Source organism: Equus caballus, chromosome 1 (genome assembly GCF_041296265.1).
Source record: "Equus caballus isolate H_3958 breed thoroughbred chromosome 1, TB-T2T, whole genome shotgun sequence".
Lineage (NCBI taxonomy): Eukaryota > Metazoa > Chordata > Mammalia > Perissodactyla > Equidae > Equus > Equus caballus.
In genome coordinates, this window is record NC_091684.1 from 2,548,205 (window position 1) to 2,570,903 (window position 22,699).

General features: G+C 50.6%; 1 protein-coding gene across 31 annotated transcripts in view; it reads right to left on the reverse strand.

The window, feature by feature from the left end:
• The window catches only part of JAKMIP3 (Janus kinase and microtubule interacting protein 3), a 129,535-nt gene extending 115,572 nt beyond the window's left edge, over positions 1-13,963 (reverse strand). For 18 of the 31 annotated variants that reach the window (XM_070247997.1, XM_070247757.1, XM_070248229.1 and 15 more), the window contains exon 1: positions 13,131-13,268. The gene's annotated coding sequence lies outside the window, so the exon portion shown is untranslated. Of the gene's footprint in view, positions 1-13,130; positions 13,272-13,523 lie in introns of those variants that run through there. The other 13 variants (XM_070247726.1, XM_070246865.1, XM_070246804.1 and 10 more) reach the window with 5 other exon arrangements.
• Positions 13,964-22,699: the final 8,736 nt, after the last annotated feature.

The window sequence follows — 22,699 nt, forward strand, 5'->3', positions numbered from 1 at the left end:
GGCGCCTGCCAAAGGCAGTGTCAGCACAGCCCTGCACCCGGCTTGCACCAAGGCTTCAACTTCCTGCTACAGCATGTACCACGTTATACCCTGAATTCGACAGGACCCACTGCAGACGAGGGGCACCCACATCTGTTTATCTGACATCAAGAGTCCCCAAGGAGACCTGAAGCAGACCAAGAAAATACAGGACAGAATAAGGCATGAAAGACCCTCTCTGTAGATGCCAAAAGAATGCTGCAGAAAACTAACCATGTGCTGACCAGCTGAGCCTCCCATCCTGCCAAGGAACACGAGCAGCCATTGAAAAGTCTCCTTCTGAGAAACCCTTTGGTCTGCAGGCTGCACAGACGAAGCCTGAGTGCCTTCACGCAAAGTCAGTGGAAAACCAGAGGAAGCGTCCCCGAAGCTGGTGTGGAAATAGGTCACTAGACAATGTCCCTGCCTGTGGGACCCCCTCTCCTCTTCACCAGCCCCTCCTTCACGTCCTTCCAGGCTCAACCAAGTGTCTCCTCCCTGTCTCCGGAGAGCCTGGAGCATGCATCCACCTGCTGTGCGAGGCCCTCATGCCCTCGGGGGTCAGGCCCCCAGCACAGGCCCTGACCGCACACTGGCTGGGGATCTCACCTGCCCAGGGAGGCCGTGGGCCCGAGGGAGATGAGGCGCAGGGCAGGCACACGCTGTGTGACTTAGGCAAGGAGGCATATTTCCCCAAGTCAGAGAGTGTCCAGCCACAGGAACTGCCGCCTGCCACGGCAAAGCCCCAGAGAGTCAGCGACTTCAGGGAAGTGATCTAAAACATCTGCTCTCGTGTTGGCAAGTGGCGGTGCCCAGCCTTGGGGAGAGCTCGAGCGGGCTCCGATCAGCTGTGCACTGACCACAAGGGCAGTCCTCCGGGAACCACGCACTGGCAGGGGGAGGCAGAGCGAGACCAGAGCCGAGCACGGTGAATAGCAGTCAGCAGAGTTTCATTTTTGGCTTTATCTGCCGCTTTTAAAAGAAAAGTCCCTTTGTTCTTTCAAGGTTTTTTATACAATCACTCTCCCTCATTCTGGGGAAAGAGAGTGCTGGCGGTGCATGGCCCGGCAGGTTTCTGTGCACATGGGCGTGAGCAGAGCCCGGGAGAAGCGCTAGGAATTCACTTGAACCCAGTGGATGGCACCAGGGTCAGGAAGATCCACACCTCCCCAGCATCTCCCAAAGAACCATCGACACCTGAGGACAGGCCCCCTTACTGATTGTGAGGTCTACTCTTGGGGCCCCTCCCAGGGATGGTAAGGTACCAGGCATTGGAGTTTCAAAGGGTTTCTCTGCACACGGAAAAGGGGAAGAGGAAAAGTCCACAGTTGTGATTCAAGGATGAGATGTGGACGGCAGTGGGCAGCAGGAACTGGCCAGGCTCCTGTTGGGCAGGGCCCCTCTTCTCTCATCCAAGCCTCACCCCTATCTCTCAGAGGAGGATCCTGGGCTGGAGAGGCGGGAAGGGAAGCCCAGAGTCCCACCACCCCCCAGGAACGAGGCCAGGCTGGACTCAGACTGTCTGACTCTCGAGCCAGACTTTTGGAAAGACAGGCACTGACTGACCACAAGGAAGCGAGCGACACTGACCAGGACAGACAGACAAGGGCATTGCCTGTCCCCAGGGAACCGACGTTGATGGCACTAAACAGGAAATGCAGGCTTGAATTACGTGTGTGTGCTGGGGAGAGCTGAAAAGAGGCAGGAGCAATCCCACCAGAGGATATTTGACCAAGACTTGTGGGGAGAAGGGGTCGGAGGTCCTGGACCACCAAGAGGAGAAGGCCAATTTCTGGGTCCTCAGGGACACAGTGGGACCACAGAGGGTTGCAGACCCTAGTGGGAGAGAAGATAGAGGGAGCAGCTCATTAGTCTCCTGCTCACCAAGTTCCCAAGTTCAGAGAGAATTTTAAGATGGAAAATAAAAGACCATGAAGCGAGAGCCGGCATTAATTAACGGTGGCGCGGGGTGATTCACGCAGCTCTAAGGAGGGCTGGCTGCGGCGCAGCCCCGCAGGCCCCACACGCTGCTGACGGCGCCGCGCTGATCCTCGGCTCTCCTTCAGTCTTCCCTCCTCGTCTGATTTCAGCACGGCCTATAGGCTTTTTGGCAAAGCCTGCCTTGCTTTGATTTCCTCCCAAATGTTGACCAAAAAAGGACACTGAATTTTAATTGACTCACGCCATTGCTCCAACCAATTGCTCTGAGCAGTTGTTCTCCAGACAAGTTACCCATATGCGCCAGGGGCCTCGGTGGAACACCCGTGTCTACTCCACACGACATTGTAGGGGACATTTTTGTCATTGATGAACCACTCCCACTGAAGAAAGAGTTTGCTATCAACCTCCCAGTTAAGAGCTCAGCTTTCACTGTTCTGGCTCCTGGAGAAATAAAATGAACAAAGTAGACCCCAGCAGTCCTAAGAAATCTGCTCCAATGAGCCCCCAAAGCAGCCGACGCCCTCAATACACGCAGAAGGCCCAGCCCGCCTTCCTCAAGCACACATGGGAGCGCAGGCTGCTCTCCCTGCCCAGCCCCTCAGAGGCCAGCAGAAAGGACCAGGGCCAGGCCCGGCTCCTCGAGCTGGAGCTGCCACTGTAAATGAGAGGGCAGCTCCCCTTTTCCCGCTGGCATGGCCTGCTGGGTGCTATCCATGGTGCTGCCTCTCTCCCAGCGCTATTCCTGACTTCAGCTCACTGACCACCCCTTAGTCTGGAACCCAGTAATGACCCCACCTTAGTCTATGCTACCAACCAACCCTGCCTCTCCCTGACTCATGACCTAGCTTTCGGAGTCAGCCCTGCAGGGACGGGTCCACTTGGCAGGCTGGCTGGAAGTGGCTCTGGTCTAGACTCATGCCCACGCCACCTGCACCACACCCCACCTGCCCCAGTCAGCCCGATGACTCATCTGCTCCCACGTCTGCCAACTCCCCTGACCTCTGGCAGGGCCTCCAGTGCTGGTCTGCACCCCTGCAGGTGGCACGAGAAACATGAACCCAGAAGTTCTTCCCTGAGCTTGTCCACAGAGGAAGCTACATGGTGACTTCACACACACAACCCTATTTCTGAAATTCCTGGTCAACAGAAGTGATTGGGAGAAAGAGAAAAGAGTCCAGGCCTCTCCAAGGCACGTCCCTTATATTAACTGAACTGTCCCCATCTGCTGGTTTCTCCAAGCCATGGTTGACACTGGCACTGGGCACTGGGATTAGACGTCATTTTATGACACGGGTACCTCACTCCACAGCCTCTTCCAAGTCCACAGAATTAAGTTCCCCGGTCCACCCTTGGTCATTCCAAAAAAGAACTTGAAACCACAACAGTGTGGCCTTAGCCCACAGTCCTACTTCAAGTGGCCAGTCTTTGTTCTCATTGCTCCACCCAGGACAGAAACCAACATCTCCAAGCCCTCTTCAATACTCGTGGGAACAAAGAATTCCAGAAGTCCTTCCCAGGTAATGGTGGGCTAGGTTAGGTCAGAACTAACTCACCTGCCACCCAAGGCAACAAAATGCTGAGAGGCCAAATTCCAGGGGACCACCTGGACGGAGAGAGAGCAGAAGACTGAAGGACCACAGCAGCTTTCGCCTAAGGGACGGCCAATGCTCCACGCTTGGGCTTCTGTTCCTTCGCCTCGTGGGGGTGAGGGAGGCAGGAGAAAACCCCCAGCCTTTGCTCCTGTGGGGGTTGTCAGGCACCCTCCACATGTTAAGCTAGGACCAAAGGGCTAAACGGTCAGAGGCTACAGCAGAACTGTACCAGCCCACACTGCACCCTCCGACTCCATGCGACTGTGGAGAAGGCTTCCTTGGGAGGCAGCAGGGAGAACCCAGCCCTGAGGAGTTGACAACAGACTGGTCCTCACACAGCCGGGGACTCCAGGCTGAGGGCTGAGTCTGAAGCGGTTCTCAACTAGGTGCCCCCAGCGGCCTGGCAGGAGGAAATGCGACCCTCTCTGGGAAGGGCGTGTGCATCCAAGGTCTCAGAGAAACCCCACAGACAGATGCTCAAGGACAAGGACGAACGTGCGGGTGATGATGGCCAGGGAAGCCAGGAAACAAAGCGATGAGCGAGCACCACGCGTGAAAAATAGAAAAGGACCCACTCAGACTCAGACACTAGAATTAACAAATATGGATAACAAAACAACCATTCTTCCTATTTTTTAAATAGACTATTTTTTAGAGCAGTTTGGGGTTCACAGCACAACCGAGAAGAAAGCACAGAGAGTTCCCATATCCCCTGCCCCACACAGGCACACTCTCCTTCTATTTTTTTAAAGAAATAAATTACAAGCTTGAAAATAACTTCATGGAGTGGAAAACTATAAGAAGTGATATGCCAAGCCAGAATCGAAAGAGAGCACTTTTAGAAACAACAAATATAATAACTGAAATTGAACACACGATGGACACCTCTGGTGGCAGATTGAACAGCAGAAGAGAGAACTGGTGAACTGGAAGATAATTCAGAAGAAATCACCTGGAACTAAGCACAAAAAAGAGAGAACACAGAGAGGAGACGTAAGAGAAACAGAGACAAAATGAGGAGGTCTCTCAGATGGAAAAATAAGAAAAAGAACTTGGCAGAAACGTGTGCAACTTCTACCATAGGTAAGGGCTAACCTAGAAGGAACTTCCAAAAGTTGAGAAGAAAAAGCCAAACAACCCCAGAGCAAAATGGAAAAAATGGGCAAGAGTTAGGAATACACTGTTCACATAAAATGAAATGCAATCAGCCTTTAAATCCATGAAAAGACGCTCAACTTCACTCACATTAAGAAAAATGCAAATTGAAACTACACTGAAATTACCATTTCTCCCCTAACTGGCAGACATTCAAAACTTACCCAACATTGTCTGCTGGCGAGACTGTGACAAACACACATGCTCGCATGTTGCTGGGAGAATAAGACACGACAGTACAACTTCGGTGGAAGGGATTCTGGCAAAATACTGCAAATTTACATAGTCACTTTCCTTTTGGTCTAGAAATCGTACTTCTAAGAATCTAGTCAAAGATATACTGGAAAATACATTAAAAACTATGTATGCACAAGGCCATTCATGGTAGAACTATTTCTAATAGCAAAACACCGGAAACAACTGAAACATTCATCAACAGAGAACCAGCTGATGAAGCTAAGATAAGCCACACGAGGGAGTACTATGCAGCTGTGGAAAAGGAATGAGGAAGATTTCACATTGTGATATGGAGGGATGGCCAAGATATGGTACTAAGTGAAGAAAATAAGTAGTTTTTCAGGGTTATAATAGGCTACGTTTTACCTAAGACAGGAGAGGGGAAGTGGAAATACATATGCATTTGCTTACATTATTGTTAAATGGAAATATAAGTCAAAAACTACTTTTAGGAGGCCAGCCTGGTGGTGCAGTGGTTAAGTTCACATGTTCCACTTTGGCGGCCTGGGGTTTGCCAGTTCAGATCCCAGGTGCGGACCTACACACTGCTTATCAAGCCATGCTGAGGCAGGTGTCCCACATATAAAATAGAGGAAGAGGGGCATAGATGTTAGCTCAGGGCCAGTCTTCCTCAGCAAAAAGAGGAGGATTGATGACAGATGTTAGCTCAGGGCTAATCTTCCTCAAAAAAAACACCCAAACTACTTTTTAAAAAAATGTTACCAATAGAGGAGAGAGAAGAAAGTTAAAAAGATAAAGATGAAGCTGGCTTTCTCTGAATGTCCTCTGATTTGTAACTCTATACATGTTTTAATATACAACTAAAACAAAATTAAATCCACACAAAAGAAACACAAAGCAATTCCTAAAAAGTACAAGTAAAAAGAAACAAATGAACCTAGTGAATTATATCTTAAAGGAAAAACATGCAAAGATATTTTAAACTTTTTCACTAACCACATTGTTATAACACGTTGGTATTATTATTTTGAAATTAATATGCAGACAGATGCCCCAAAAGATGGCAGGAAGGAGGAGAAGTGGATGCATGATGGCCCATCAGCACACGAAAAGGTGCTCGGTCCCACTGATCAGCAGGCAACGCGAATCGAAACCCCAGTGAAACACCACCACACACCCGTCAGCCTGGCTGCATAGAAAAACAAGAAAACAAAAAGCATTGGCGAGGATGTGGAGAAGGTAGAACCCTTGTGCAGTGCTGGTGGGAATGTAAAATGGTGCCGCCCCTGTGGGAAACAATACGGCAGTTCCTCAAAAAAATAAAAATGGAACTGCCATAAGATCCAGCAAGTCCACTTTGGGGTACACATCCTAAAGAATTAAAAGCAAGGGCTCAAAGAGATGTTTGGACACCCGAGTTCATAGGGCATCATTACAGTAGCTAAAATGTGGAAGCAACCCAGGTGTCCATCAAGAGAGGAAAGCATAAGCAAAATGTGGTCCATCCATACAACGGGATATCACTCATCCCCAAAAAGGGAAGGAAATTCTGACACAGGTTGCAACATGGATGGATCTGGAATACGTCATGCTAAGTGAAATAAGGCAGCCACAAAAGGACAAATGCCGTAGAATTCCGCTCATATGAGGTCCCTAGAGGAGTCAAATTCATAGGTAACAAGTAGACGATGGGGACCAGAGGCTGGGGGAGGGGAATGGGGAGCTCGTATTTAATGGTCACAGAGTTTCAGTTTTGCAAGATGAAGAGTTCTGGAGATGGACGGCGTTTGCACAACAATGGGAATGTGCTTACTGCCTTCCAACTGTGCACTTAAAACGGATAAGGTGTAAATTCTGTTTTTGCATGTACTTTACTACATTGAAAACAGACAGGCGGACATGAAGCTGATCTCTGCGCCTGCTCATGGTGTCCCAGGGCTCTCAGGACACAGCCTGCTCGAGCAGCCCAGCCTGAGGCATCAACAGCGTCCCCAGGCTGCTCCAGCTGGCTGGCCGCATCCCCAGCCTCCTGTGCTGGCTTCCTCCAGGCCCTGGGTTCGCTGCTCCTCCTGTGCCCACCTCTGTGCAGGCCGTGCTCCTCTCTGAAAGCCTCGCCCCCTCCACCCCCCTCCACGTCTGCTTCCCCAGGGGGTCTTCTCTGACCTCCCCCACCAGGCTAGTGGCCTCGCCCCGACTCTCAAGGAACTGGGAAAACTCCTCGGTGGCATCTGCCACGGCACAAACTGTACCTGTGCTTGCACCATGGTTTCAGGTGTGTCCGTCTGGCCACTGACCACTCCCAGAGGGCCAGGACCGTGCTCGTCTTTGCTCACCCGCCCCAGGAGGTCCACAGAGCCTGGCCCAGCAGAGGTAACAGGTAAGTGTTTGCTACAAGAGTGAAAGTATGGTGGTGGCGGGCCACCAGGCAGGACCAAGAGGGTATGGCGCAAACAGCCACAGAGGGTCCCAGTGGCCACCCTGGCACTGGGCTGGTCCCTGAGGAACAGCATCGAGGATGCAGCTTCCATCCCACCAGCACCTACCCCTGTGTCCCCAGGCAGGCTACTGTCAAACCGGTAATGGGTGACTCAGTTTACTGAGGCGGCCCTGAAGAAGCAAGAGGCCAACGCCATTCTCTGCCCTCTTCCAACAGACATGGGGCCGTGCTGAGCTGAAACGTGGGCAGGACAGGATACAGGGAAGACCTGGCATCTCGTCTCTCAAGAAGAAAAAAAATCACCTTGATTTTACCTCCTGGCTTACTTCCAGAACTTATTCTCCTTCTAGGATCTTAATTCAGATGTGGAAGGAAACCAGCCTGGAGATCATTAAAGCTTCACTCTGAAGCTAGGGCCGGTGTGCACGGGGTCTCCGCAGCATTCTCCTTCTCCCTGGAGTCTCTGCTGATTACAGTCAGACACCTGGGTCCCTCTGAGCCTTCTTAGCGACCCTCGGGTCCAGTTAAAGACATTTCAGATCAAGCTTGCCTCGGGTCCCTCCTCAGAGTTTGCAGTGAAGCCCCCAGACCTCCCGCAGACCGCGTGCCTGCGGGATTCTCCTGTAAAGAAGAGCTTTGGGGGCAACAAAACCCAGCCTTGTTCTCCTCCTGGGATGACCTGATTATCTCTGCAATTTTGCACAAAGACCCCAACCTGGAAAAGCTTGGATTAGAAACCGCAAGCCGGCAAAATCTCCTGTTAGGATACAAAAGATACAATACAAAGGATTTGTATGATATAATACAAATGCCGAAGAAAAATACCAAAAGACCAGACGCTTTGATCAGCAGAGGGGCGAAACACAGCCATACTGAGAAATGAGCAGCATAAAGCTTTCGGACGAGGAGCGGCTGCCGTTCACGGGACCAGCCAAGGGACGCTGATCCGGGCAGCTCTTCAGCCCTGGTTTTGTTAATTATTTCCAACATCACAACGATCAGAGAGAACTACAGCTGCGAGGAGCCATCAAGCCAGAGGGAAGAAAACAGACTTGGCGCTCAACCATCTGGTTGTTGAAGGGACGTTAAGCCCAGTGGCGGAACGCCCAGCAAGGCAGCCTCTCCCTGCGCTGTTTGCCCGTTTGCAGTCATGGTTCATGAGGGCCTGTGTCAGGTCCCCCGCCAGAATGTGGAGGGAGGGGACACCTGGGACACAGCGCAGCCTCACCACAAAGGGGAGTGAAGAGGGCCAGATACACACACCAGGACCCCGAAAAGAGGTCTAAGCCTCAGTATAACCAGATCCGACCTTGACCTCAAAAGCAGCGTGCTCACACAGCAAGGCAGATTCTGCCCCTGAGTGCAAGGTCAAGCTTGCGAGCTCTGTGAGGAGGGACAGTTAGACAGCTGACGGACAGTGTCAGCGGCTCACTCACGCTCCCTTCCCCTGCTGCCCCACCCAGGTAGCCCCCTTACACCGAGCTCCTGTCGTATTTCCACCTCTTCCTAAACATAAGCTGCGGGCCGCAGAACTTTGTCCATGAGGCACGTGGAGATGGAGTGGGTGCTATGGCGCTTTGCTGGAACTGCACGCCAGCACGGGCTTCACCCCGACTGAGTCTCCCCAACTCTCAATACCCCGGAGGAGACACCTGACCCGGGCTGGGGCACGCCTGACGCAAGGTGTGCTCTAGGTCCCTGACCACCCGTTCCTGAACTGGACAGCAGCTCCCAGACGAGCCCTCCATGTCAGGAAACCCCCTAGCCCACGTGTGGAACCCGCCTGCAGCCTCCCCAGTGAGCGGGGCACGCCCTGTCCTTTCTGCCTCCTCACAGGTCATCCTTCCCTTGTCTTCCCACTGACAGCCCCACATCCATCTCCAGCATCACCTCGATCCCAACGAACCTCTCCGTCCCCTGGATCATACCCACGCTATTTTGTCTGACCCACAGTAAAGCCCTGAATAGCGGGTAAGAAAGACTGTCAGGGATTGTCCATGACGGTAAAGGATTACGTTCAACCCAAAGGTCTAATTACAGGGAACTGATTAAGGAAACAATGGAATATTACACAGACACTACAAATCATCTTTTCACTGATTTTTTAAAATGGTCATGAACGTGACACATGACATGACTACAGTGTGATACAAATTTTGGTGGGGGATATTTTCCAACCCATCAACGGTCAGGAGGTCAGTAGGCGGCAGGCAGATGTACAGATATGGAGGGAGAGGAAGGACACCCGTCCTTGTCACCTCAGGCCACCAGAACCCAATGCCACAGACCGGGCTTTACAACAGGAATGTATTTCTCCTGGTTCCGGAGGCTGGAAGTCAGCTCAGGCGCTGCCTGGTGGGGTTCTGGTGAGAGAGAGCCCTCTTCCTGGCTTGCAGACGCCTGCCTGCGGGCTGAGTGCTCACACAGCAGAGAGACAGACAGAGCGAGCTCTCTGGTGTCCCTTCTTACGAGGGCACTACTCCCCACCTCATGACCTCATCTGACCCTAATCACCTCCCAAACACCATCACGCTGGGGGTTAGGGCTCCAACATATGAATCTGGGGGGGACACAGTCCAAAACAGCACCTAACGATGTACAGTGGTACCTGCACAGACATTAACTATGGGTGGTATTGATTGTCTCAATTGCACTTTTCTGTAATTTTAGAATTTCCTTCATAATCAGGGAAGGAAAGCAAAAGGTGACAGGAAGGGGCCCGAGTGCTCTTGGGGTGTGATGGCAAAGACTCGGGGAGCAGGGGACGCACACACGGTCAGGTCAGGCTCGCACAGAGGACCCCGGGGCCCTCCTCGTTCTTGTTCGCCCATGGCGCGGGCTGGAGGCCGAGGGAGGAGGCCAGAAGGAAGGGCCGTGTGCAGGATCTTTGCGGGATGCTGCTGTAGGGAACCTTGCCGGCCTGACAGCCCAGTGCCAGGGAGAGGGTGGGGGTCCCGCAGTAGCCCACTCACGTGCACAGATGCGATGTTGGCCGGAGAGGCCTCTTCTGGGGCAGATCAGCTGGGCTGGCTCGGCCCTCTCTCTGAGGTCAGCCACAGGCACGTGGCTTTAGTCGGCAGTCATGGCAGGGTGCAGAGGACAAGGCCTCACAACTTTGCACTGGACCATGGCACAGCATCGTCACTGGCGACACACAGTCCAGCTTACAGCAGACGGACCACCGGGAGAAAGTGTGCCGGCGCTGGGCCTCATCCAGGACCACGGTGGGTGTGGAGGGGGGCGGAGGCCACTCTGCTGGGAGGATGGGGTGCTCAGACCTAAGAGTGGGTGGGCAGAGCTGAGGGCACAGGCCCGGTGAGAGACCCAGGCCCCAGTGGAGGTGCCTTGAGTCCCTGGACTATGACTGAGAGACACAGATTCAAATGCTGATTTTGCAACTTGGGACAAGGCTTTTCCATTCTCCAAGTCTCAGGCTCCTCACTTCTAGATGATTCTCTGTGATACTGTCATTTCCTCCCTTGCAAGCTCCTTGAGGATGTGGCCCCAGCCTGGTTCCTGGAGGCGGCAAGACCTCTGCCTGCCTTGAGGTTCCTCCCGGGCGTCCCCAGGCCTCTCCTGGGCCTCCTGCAGCCCAGCCCTCCTCTCAGGGCGACACCTGCGTACCTTAACACAAGTAGAGAGCTCAGAACAGGGCCTGGCACAGAGCAGGTGCTCTGTAACTGGTGACTTTTTTTACCATTGCGTTTTCTCATCTTTTTCCTTTTCATAATGAAAGATTTTTATTGTTATGCCGTTGTTCACAATCTCTGAGATCTTGCAAGTATCACAAAAGCAAACTTGTGGTACTGAAACCCCAGCCCCAGCACTTGTTGGTCATGATGCCACCAACGGCCACCCAAGGGCAGACCCTGTGTGCTGGCTCCAGGGGCACCAGGCACATAAGAGAGGACGGTCGCAGGAACATGCTTGTGGCTGGGCGTCTGAACTGAACCCATCGCCCGACCACTTCCTCTCTCCCTTTCTGATCCTGGTTCCCAGCAGGTGTCGTCAGTATTGATAATAAACGCCACAGCCATGTCTGTGTAAATATTTTCAGTACAAATAAAGTTCTGAAGCAATAAGCTTATACAGGGCTGCATTGGTTTGCTTGAAAATCCTATTTAAAATTGACATATCTTCTGTTAGCCCCCCACTGAAACACATTATTACAAAAGTTCCTGCTTTCCAACTATACTCTTTTTAGGAGAAAGCGGACGCGCCCAGGGAAGGAGTAAGATGCAGGGCTGTTTACTCCCTTCCCAGCTGGCCACGAGGACCCCAGCCACTGCAGGCCAGTTGGTGCTACTGGTTTTACAGCTGCAGAGCAGCCCCCAGCCCAGGTGGGTGGGGCATGTGCGCTGTGGGTCCGCGGGCCCTGAAGCCAAAGCTGGACTGCCGGAGCCAGGGCTCTTCCTCCTGAAAGCACAACATTCTGTTGCGTATCCTGGAAACCGTCCTAAGAGGGCAACTTCGCTCCTTGGGACTGAAGTTTACGAGGAGGTAAGCAGGAATCTACTTGCCATTATCGTGGGGGGAAACACCTCTCAGGGAGTTGCCAAAGCGAGTCTTAATTCATGGGCACAAATCAGCTTTCAGAAAGGCCACTGCCTTTCTGACACTTTCCCCCACACTCCGCCCTCCCGGGCCGTGGGCTCCGCGACACCCCCAACCCCACCTCTTGTTCCTTTTTGCTCATCTTATTCTTTCAAGGGGCTGGGCGGTCCTGTCCTCCCGCTTGTAATCCCGAGCCCTGGCAGGCACACTGCTCGGCCCGGGGAGCTGTCCACAGGCTCTCAGCTGGTCCTGCCAGCACCCAACGGCCCCCTGCTCCCTGGGGCGCCAAGGCAGGAAGGACGTTCCGATTTCCTGGGGTTCGCCGGCAGGTCAGAGCCTAGATCTGCCAGTCATCACCCCTGCTCTTTCTATCTGCAGACAGCATGCAACCGAGACAGGCGTTGACGCATTCCATCACCGCAGGAAGAGAATATTGGATCAAAACCCAAGATGCAGGGCAGGAAGGAATTGCTAAAAATCCCCACTGCTTCTCCCAAGAGGCAAGGTCGAGGGAACAGGCAGAAGGTGTCTTCCAGGAAAACTGCGGAGGCCGGCGCCTCCTCTCTGACTCCTGACCCCCAGCCAAACCCTTCAGTCTGGGGCTTCCCGTACTGCGAGCATCCGACAGCTACGCCACCACCCCCAGAAACGGGCACACGTGAAATTTAAAAATTACACACCAAAACACACACACACACGCGCACTCACACAAAAACCCCCACAGGGGCCGCGCCTTCCTGGGGGCGGCTCAGTCGGCGACGCGGAAACGCCCCAGCTTCGCAGCCCTAGGGGCGCGAGCACCTGCGCCCCACCCAGGACCGGCGTCCCCGCGAGCGCCGCGGCCTGGGCGCCTGCCGCTGGCTCCCCGGCAGTCCCGGGAAATGAGCGCGACCGAGAGAGGTGCCGATGGCACGCGGGGGTCGCCTGGAGAGGCAGAGAGGATCCCCGCCACGGGCAGGGGCGCCCCGGCCGCAGGACCCGGCCTGCGGGACGTCACCCCGCCGCCCTGCCACCTCCGGGCCGCCTCTGGACCACCTCCAGACCATCCTTGGGCCACCTCTGAGCCTCCTCTGGACCATCTCCAGCCACCTCTGGGCCGCCTCCTGCCACCTCCAGGCCATCCCGCCACCCCGCCACGCAGGACGCCCCGGCCCGGGGACGCACGGTGCCGGGCGCGGGCGGAGCGCAGAGGCCCTGCCCGGCTGGGGCGGCGCGCGGGTCCGGCGGTTGCTCACCGAGGCTTCCCGCGGGCGCACGGGCTCCGGGCGGCGGCGTCCGACGGCCCCGCTCGGCCATTGCAGTGGCGCTGCGGCGGGCGGGGGGCGCGCGTCACCGCGGGCGGGCGCCCCAAACCCAGGGCCCTCCCCCGACACTCCGCGCTCCCGGGCCGCGCGGCTCCGCGACACCCCCAACCCCACCTCTTTTTCCTTTTTGCTCATCTTATTCTTTTAAGGAGCAGGTTTGCGGTCTAGTAAAATCAGGAAACGACGTTGCTAAAAATAACCCCGGCTGCTGTGGAGAGAGTGCGGAGGGAGGGGAAGAGAGAAAGGCCAGCCTCTGTCCACCCCGCACTGACCAGCACCCAGCGCCACGGGTTTCCGAGGGACGTTCACGCAAGAATTACTCACCCACGCTTCATGTTGGATATTAGCAGCCATGAAGCAGCGCAGGAGGCTCGCACGTGTGTTTTAACCGTTAACTCTCGGCTTCCCATCTCCAAATGCTGCCTTCCACCGCCCGGAGGAGAGGAAATGCGCTGCGGAGCCTCGCGTGGAGCAAATCATCTCGTTGCTCCCGATTCAGATGCACAAATCCGTGGTTAAGCCGTGGCCTCCGGGGCCTGCTGGCGTCAGGATCCCAGCTCCACCACCTCTCCCTGCTCTGGTCTGAGTGTCCGTCTGTGAAGTAGGAAGAATGCCAATACCCACCTCTCCGAGTTTCTGGAGGAGTTAAATGAGTGAATAATGTGGCCCACGGGAAGGGTAAATGTTTTATGAAAACCTGTGTGCAGGGTAAGATGTTCCCTCGTGGAATGCATTCCTTCGCCAGATACCAAGATGGTAAACCAGCAGATCCCAGAGTTGGGGGCACTGAGAGCAGGTCCTTCTGCAAGTGGATCCTTGAGTGTGAGAGTGAGAGGTGGCCCTCCCACTCTTACTGCTTCCTTCTGCACCCCTGCCTTCCGGCCACAGGAATACCGGGACCGTTTATTGATTGCTGGCTACGAGCATCTCTGATGACACAGAAACTCAGCCTTGCAAGCCTTGTTCTCCCAACCAGCACCCGATGGCACCTTTAATTAGGCCATTCCAACCTTGTCTGCCCTTCCAGATGACAGACAGAGTGAGACCTACGTCCCCTGCGTGTCAGCCCCTTCTCACACTTCTTTGGTTCCTTGGTCAGAGGCAGCGGTGGGTAGACGGGTGAAGAAAGCACTCGGTTAGACTCAGGATGGGGTTCCTGGTGCAAGCCTGGTGGGCAGGGAAGGAAAAAGCACACGCAGGCTAAGCGGCTACTCCGCTGAGGTCCAATGGAATCAATTTGCTACTAGATGATTGGCTGGTCCCCCGGGGTGTGGTGCCACCGTGTTGGTCTCAGCTGCTGATCGATTGGGCACTCAGCAGCAGCAGTAGCCGATCGGCCTTGGTGGGGAGAGACTGATATTGTTAGACCCAGATCCACTCTCCATCCATGCCACCATCGCCACTTCTTTCAGGAGCTTTTCGTGCAAAGACTGGGATGACCGGAGAAAGCAGCGCCGGCATCTGTGGAGTGGGGCGTCTCACCCACCCAATACTGAGCACCTCCCACAGAGTGGGAGCATTTGGGGAGCAGGTACATGGAACAAATATTTTCACATCTGGGCCTATTCCAAAAGGTCTGTCTGTCCCATACTTCTTTCCCCAGGCCCCCTTCACCCTGATCCTCCAGACCTCTGCCTTCTAAGTCCCTGATCATCAGTGTAGACAAATAGTCAACTCTCCTTCCAGGAAAAGTGGCTAACCAACTCTACTGCTCCAGTGGCCCCTGGACGATTTCCCTTCCCCGCTGTCCGTTAGGGCCAGCTCCAGCAGGGCGGTGATGCTGTCCATCCTCTTCCAGCCGATACCAGCGCAGCATGCAGAATCATCTGTACCCCAGGCTCTATTTTTCATTCGTCCATCAACTTGTCTTAGGGACTTCCCCATAAAACCAGAAATGCAAGTGGAAGGACAGGAGTGCAGCGGGATTGGTGCATTCAGAGGGTGAGCTGCCTGCTTGGGTGGCTCACGTGGATGCTGAGGACACGCTTGAGGGCGGCCTCACGTTAGTCGCCTAGGGCTGGCATAACACAGTGCCACAGACTGGGGCCTTCGATGACAGAAGGGCACTTCCTCACAGTTGTGGAGGCAGGAAGTCCAAGGTTAAGGTGCTGGCAGGGTCGGTTTCTGGCGAGGCCTCTCCTGAGGATCAGCCTTGCTTCGGGGTCAGTGTCCTCCTCAAGGTCTGAGTATTTTCCTTCCCCCGTGCGCACGCAGTCTGGGGAGTGTGGCTGCAGGTTTTTTCAGAAAGGCTGGGAGGACTTTTTTTAATACTTGTGGTGCTGGTGCAGGATCCCTCCCCAGAAACACCCGACCTGTCCTGAACTCAGAGGGCCCTGGGTCTGCGAACTGAGTCGTGTCTGATCCCTGAGTGAGCGGCTGCGACCTCTAGCCCAGCGGTTCAAGGCTGGCTCTGTGCACTCAGCTGAGAGTTTAGTTATTTCAGCCAAATGGACCAAGTGGGCCCTGAGGGGGCTCCCCATCCATTTCGGCCCCAGGAATCATGTGACGGTTCACCGCCACCAAAAGTTCCTGTGGGTCAAGCCATTCTGATTACCACCAACTCTCCTGCAAACTGAGGCCACTGCACCCGCTTTGATTTGGGCAGTGAAGAGCTGTTACTTGACCTCTGCAGGACCCGAACCCTCCACGGCAGTCAAGAAGCCCCTTTACCCCGACCCCCGGAAGACAGCCACCCCAGCGCTTCCCCAGGATTCGGGCACCTCCTCACCAACGTCTGTCTCAGTGCCTTGGGGAGGGGAGAGCTCTGTGTGCTTCTGGAGGGAAAGTCAGGGGGCGGTGGGCTGCACACGATAAAGGCCTGCGTCCCTAAGCCTTTCCATTCTTTCTGGCACGTAAAGGAATCCTTGCACGTCAACTTCATTCCACACTGCGTTCAGGTTTCACCCAGCCAAATGAGCAGACAATTGGAACTATCACGCTTGTGCTCCAGCTAGCACACCGAACCCAGAATCTCTCCTTACTCACCGTAAGCCGCCCCATGTCAAAAATGTAAGCCCATTTAACACACAAGTTAAAGAAGGACTAGTGAGTGAATATTTGATGACAAACAGCATATAGAATAGAGAAGTAGTCTCCACATATCTCCCCCGGGGACGCTTAATAACAAAGGGAAATCGTGTATTCACAGGAGAAACCTGCCAGACACCAGGGTTAACCTGGAAATGAAGTTAACATCTGTGACGGAACAAAGCAAGAGCAGGTACCTCAAAACGTGACAACCAAGAAGAACACAATTTCCGAAGTATTCCCGCCCAGATTCGTACCTGATCTGTGAATGAGCAAACATCCGACAAACCCCAATCGAGGGACACATCCACAAAGTGGAAGAAAAGGCTGAGGAGCTCGTCTAGAATAAAGGAGATTAAAGAGAGATGAAATGAAAGCCACTCGTAATCAGGGTTTTCTTTTCCTGTAAAAGACATTATTAGTGGGAAAATTTGATCAGCAAATGACATTATTTCAATGTTAATTTCCTGATTTTGATAGTTATGCTGAGGTTCTGTATAAGTGTATCTTTGTTTTTAGGAAACACGCACTAAAGTATTTAGGGGAAAAAAGGCTTCATGCTTACAACTTACTCTCAAGTGTTTCAAAAAAATGTATACACACACACACATATGCACACATGCATACATAAATAGAGAAAGAGATAAAGCAAACATGGCAAAATATTCACATTGGGGGAACCCAGGTGAAGGGTGAACAATAATGTTTTGTACTATTCCTGCAATTCTTAGTAAGCCTAAAACTATGTCAAATTTTAAAGTTTTTTTAAAGTTATAATACTCCCTCCATGACCAAGCACCCTTAGAACGCATTTCTACATGTATTCCCCACGATTCTGCCAAAATAAATTAGCAGATTCTGCAGTTCCTTTGTCATGTAAATCTCCCTCCGTGGGCTGGACTTTGTAACTGGCCCCTGGGGCGTGCTGGTATCTGACCACACTCGGGGCCTAGGATCAGGAGAAGGTAGCAGGGGTGCTTTGCCATCACCTACCCGTGACTGCCTCACCGAGCCTTCGAGTCAAGCAGGACCAATCTCTTCAAACCATAAAGTGATGGGAGAATCAGTGAGGCCCCGGGGGCTCAGGGTATTCAGGGTTATCCAAATCCTGCCGAGTCATCGTTCACGAGCCTCACATTCCCTGTTAGATTGCGTGCTGTGGTAGGTGCTGCGTGGTCTGCGGAAGCCGTGCCTTCAGGCGATGCTTCATTCCAGCTCATCGCAGGTGAGACTTCAAGTAGCTGTTTCCCCCTAGATACTGCAGACCACCGGTAACCCGAGGTGGTGAGATCCTCACCATCTTCGGACTCAACCAAGTCAGATCACAAGTCTCAGACTCCCATCCTTGAGGATTTGTCTCCTGCAACCACTTATTGAGATAAATACTGTCACAGGTCAGTTGTGTATAACAGAAACAACTCTATTTTTAGCAGAAATGAATTTAATACAAGAAATTGAGTGTTTATAAAATAATTGAAGGACTGGAAGAATGGGCTCTTGGCTGGGTCTCCAGAGGTTATTTCCAGAATAACGTTTCCAGAGCTAGCCCAGCAAGGGAATGGCTACTTCTGACAAGATCAGGACACTGGGGACCCAGGAAGCCACTGTCCCCGCTGCCGGCTCCATGATTACCACCCCAGCTGCACTCCAGGGGCCAGGAGGAAGCCCCACAACCTCTGCCACACCTGCTGGACCACAGCAGTGAAACAGGTGACTCATGACAGTGCCTCTCCCCCCACTTAACCTGATTCTGAACCTAATCTTGTGCAAGTTCATTTAATTAGTGGAAACGGAATCACCAGCTGCAACCCTGGCTGTGAGGGAGTCAGAGTAACGTGGGGCTTAACCTTTCAGCCTCGACCATACAGGAAGGCACCAGAAGGAAGTCGAAACAGCTGAAAAGCGAGACAATCTATGGCGTCTAACTCATGGGCAGAATGAAAGAGGCTCTACGGAGAAGTGGAAGAAAACGCCGCGAGAATGCAGAGGAGGAAACCATTTATTCTGGCTGGGTCAGAAATATTCCAGCTAAGCCCTGACAAACGAGTAGGATTTCTGCAAGACAGAGAAGGCAAAGAGGACAATCACGGATGAGGGCACAGCATGAGTACAGTCACTATTGTGACGGCTTCTCTATAAATTTGAAATGATTTCAAAATAAAACAAAAAATATAAATATTGTGGTTATATAGAAACATGACAAAATTTTATGACATTAAAATCATATCAGTTCAGTGTCTTTAGCAGCAAAATTTTTAAAACCCTCAAATATACTTAAAGAATAATTAAGTATGTTACATCACATAACAAGAAAACCAGAGGTAGGACAGACAGACATGAGGATTGGTTGATTAAGCATCTCAATATCTTCATCAAGGATACAAGGTCCTTCTACCTCTTTCCTTCCATCCTCAGTATTAACTTCATCCTAAGGCTGTTTAGCCTCATGGTACCAAGAAGGCTGTAGGGGTTCCACACATCATACCCAGTACTGACAACATCCAAGAGAAGGGATGATCAGTTTCCTCCTTAGTCTCTTTTCCCAGAATCCTGGAACTGACTTTCCCTTGGGCCACATGCCCCCTTGTAAGCCACTATTAAAATGGAAATAGAATTACCGTGTTTGGCTTTGTTGTGTCTGGGTGGAACGAATGTTGGGAAGTCAACCATATGACTACTTCAGACACTGAATTTAAAAAGCAGAATACAAGAGAATGTTCATTAAGCAACATTCTCCACAGGACTTAAACAATACCAGAGTCTCATAGCGTAATATTCAAAGTGTCCAGGATACAACCTTCAATTACCCAGCAAACCAAGAACCATGACAATCTCAACTAGAATGCAGAAAGTCCACCAATGCTGAGATGACGGACATGTCGGGATTATCTGACAACGTAAGCATGATAGGACTGCTCCAACAAGTAAGAGGAAACGCTCCTGAAAAAACAGAAAGAGGACATCTCAGCAAAGAAGTAGAAAATATAAAGAGGAATCAAATGGATATTTTGGAACTAAAAATATAATAACCAAAATAAAAGCCTCACTAGATGGACTCAAAAGTAGAAGGAAGACGACAGAGGGAAGAGGCAGTGAACCTGAAGACAGATCGATAGACACGATCCAGTCTGTACAACAGAGAGGGAAAAAGATTGAAAAACAGAGGCCGGCCCAGTGGCGCAGCGGTTAAGTGCACACATTCCACTTCGGCAGCCCGGGGTTCACGGGTTCGGATCCCAGGTGTGGTCATGGCACCACTTGGCAAGCCATGCTGTGGTAGGCATCCCACATATAAAGTAGAGGAAGATGGGCACGGATGTTAGCTCAGGGCCAGTCTTCCTCAGCAAAAAAAGGAGGATTGGCAGCAGATGTTAGTTCAGGGCTAATCTTCCTAAAAAAAAAAAAAAAAGATTGAAAAAGGAACAGAGACTCAGGGAGCTGTGGGACAATATCAGAAGATCTAACATTTGTGTTATCAAAGCTCTGGAAAATGAGGAGAGTATGTTTAAGAAAAGCCATTTGAAGAAATAATGGCTGAAAACTTGCCAAATCTGGTAACTGAGACAAAGAAAAAATCCTGAAGGCAGCCAGAGGAAAATGATGCATAAGGAAATAGTTTGAATTACTGCCAAAAACATGGAGCAGAGAAGGAAGTGGGACAACATTTTTGAAGTGCTGCAAGAAAAACTGTCAGAATTCTATATGCAGAGAAAATATCCTTGAAGAATGAAAGTGCTGTGGACCAGATGTCTGTGTCCCCCAGTTCATCTGTTGAAACCCACCCCCAATGTGGTGGTATGGGAGGAGGGGCTTTGGGAGGTGTTTAGGCTGTGAGGGTGGAGCCCCCATGAATGGGATTGGTGCCCTCTTAAAAGAGGCACAGGACTGAGTCCTCACTCCTTTCCCCCTGTGAGGGCACAGTGAGAGGACGGCCGTCCACCAACCAGCACACACGCTCTCACCAGACATCCAATCTGCGGGTGCCTTGATTGTGGCCTTCCCAGCCTCCAGAACTGCAAGAAATAAACGTCTGCTGTTTATTCTCTGCTCAGTCTGTGATATTCTGTTACAGGAGCCTGAACAGATTAGGGCAGAAAGTGAAATAAAACGCTCTCAGATAAAGATAAACTATCGGAATTTGTTGACAGCAGACGTTTGTCGATGAGAGACATCACAAGGAAGCAATGGACTGAATCTAGGATGTGGGAAATTGTTTACGAACAAAGGCACATCCTAAAACTAAGTAGAGATAGCTCGAAAGGGAGAGAAAAGCACACCATGTAAATACCGCCCCAGCCCACAGCAAAGCTGGGGCAGCGCTATTAAGATCTGATTAAATGGACTCCACGGCAAAATTTGCTACTAGAAATAAAGACGACCACGTCTAATAAAAGGTTTAGTTTGGGGCTGGCCCGGTGGTGCAGCGGTTAAATTCACACCTTCCGCTTCTTGGCGGACCGGGGTTCACCGGTTCAGATCCCGGGTGTGGACATGGCACCGCTTGGCAAAAAGCCATGATGTGGTAGGTGTCCCACATATAAAGTAGAGGAAGATGGGCATGCATGTTAGCTCAGGGCCAGTCTTCCTCAGCAAAAAGAGGAGGATTGGCAGTAGTTAGCTCAGGGCTAAACTTCCTCAAAAATAAATAAATGAATAAAAATTGTTTAAAAAAAGGTTTAGTTCATCAGGAAGATACATGAATTTTAAATGTGTATGCCTATAATAACACTGCTTTAAAATATATAAAAATAATTCAACAGAAGTATTGGAAAAATCCATAATCGTAGTGGAAGAAATTAACACTCCTGCCTCAATGATTATTAGAATAAACAGAAAATTAGAACATAAGCATATAAAAGATATGAACAACCTCATCCACAAAGTTGATCTAATAGACATATAGAAAACTGTATTCAACAGCACATAATATTTTCAAGCTCAAACATAATTTTTATAAATATCAACCATATTCTGGGCAAGACTCAAAAAATTTTAAAAGTCAAAAAAATTTCAAAGAATTAAAATCATACAGAGCTTATTCTCTGACCATAATGCAATTAAGCTTGAAATCAATAACAAAAAGATACTAGAAAATAGCCATATGTTTGGAAATTAATAAACACACTTCTAAATAACTCATTTTGGTCAAAGGATAAATCATAATAAAAATTAGAAAAATACCTGTAAATAAGCAATGATGAAAATACTAAATATCAGACTTGTGGGATGCAGCTAAAGCTATGCCTAGCATTTTTATCCCTGAGTGTATACCACAGAGGGAAACAGCTGAAGCGTAGGGAGCAAAGCATCCATCTCAGGAACTTGGAAAAATAGCCAGCCAAACCCAAATGAAACAAGAGGAGCCAACAAATACAAGGGAGAACGTGATGAAACGGGAAAACACACAACAGAGAGGATGAACTAAGCCCAAAGTGGTTCTTCGAAAATGCTCGTATGATTCATAAGCCTCTGACAAGTTTTTTTTAAATGCTTCAGATATTTAAAAAAGTAAGTTTTGTGCCAATAAATTAGAAAGTTTTTAATGAAATGGATCAGTTCCTGGAAATGTAGCAAAATTAACTCAGAAAAAATAAGGATTTTTAAAGACATTGAATCAATAATGAAAAAATCTTCCCTCCCATAAAACTCTAAGCACAGATAGCTTCCCTGGCAGTTTCCACCAGATGGACAAGAAACAAGAGATACAATCTTACACGAACTCTTCCAGACAACAGGGGAAAGGGCAACAAGCCCCAGCTCACATGGCACTGATAGGAACCGCACAAGAAAGGAAAGTCGGAGGTCAATCTTACTCACTTTAGTCAGTGTGAGTGGGAAAATAAACGCAGGAAAAATAATTGGATAAAATTCAACTTTGAGTCATGAGTTTAAAAATTCTAAGCTCACAACTAGAAGAACCCATGACTAAATGTATACAACTATGTGCTGGGAGGATTTGGGGAGAAAAACGCAGAAAAAAAAAAGAAGATTGGCAACAGATGTTAGCTCAGGTGCCAATCTTTTAGAAAAAAATAAATCTAAGCGGACTTGGAGGAGAAAGGAACTTCTTGAACCTGGTGAAAGGTCTCTATCAAGAAAGGAAAACAAAACTACCCCAAGGGTCATCACAGTGGAATGACAGATCATCGTAGCAAAGTGAGAGAAATTTCAGTGAGCCCAGAAATAAGACCAGCATGTCCACAACCAAAATTTCTACTCTACATCGTACTGGAGGCCCCAGACTTCACAGGAAGACAATCACAACAGCAACAGCAATAATGGTGAAGTATAAGCATTGAAAAAGAAAGAAAAAGCTATCATTATTTGCAGATGATATAATTGGATATGTAGGAAATCTAAAAGACTTTACAGATAAATTATTAGAATTAACAAAAGAGTTCAGCAATATTGCTGAATTCAAATCTAGCTATAAAAATCATTTAGAAAGTAAATTTTTTTAAAAAAGAAAAAAA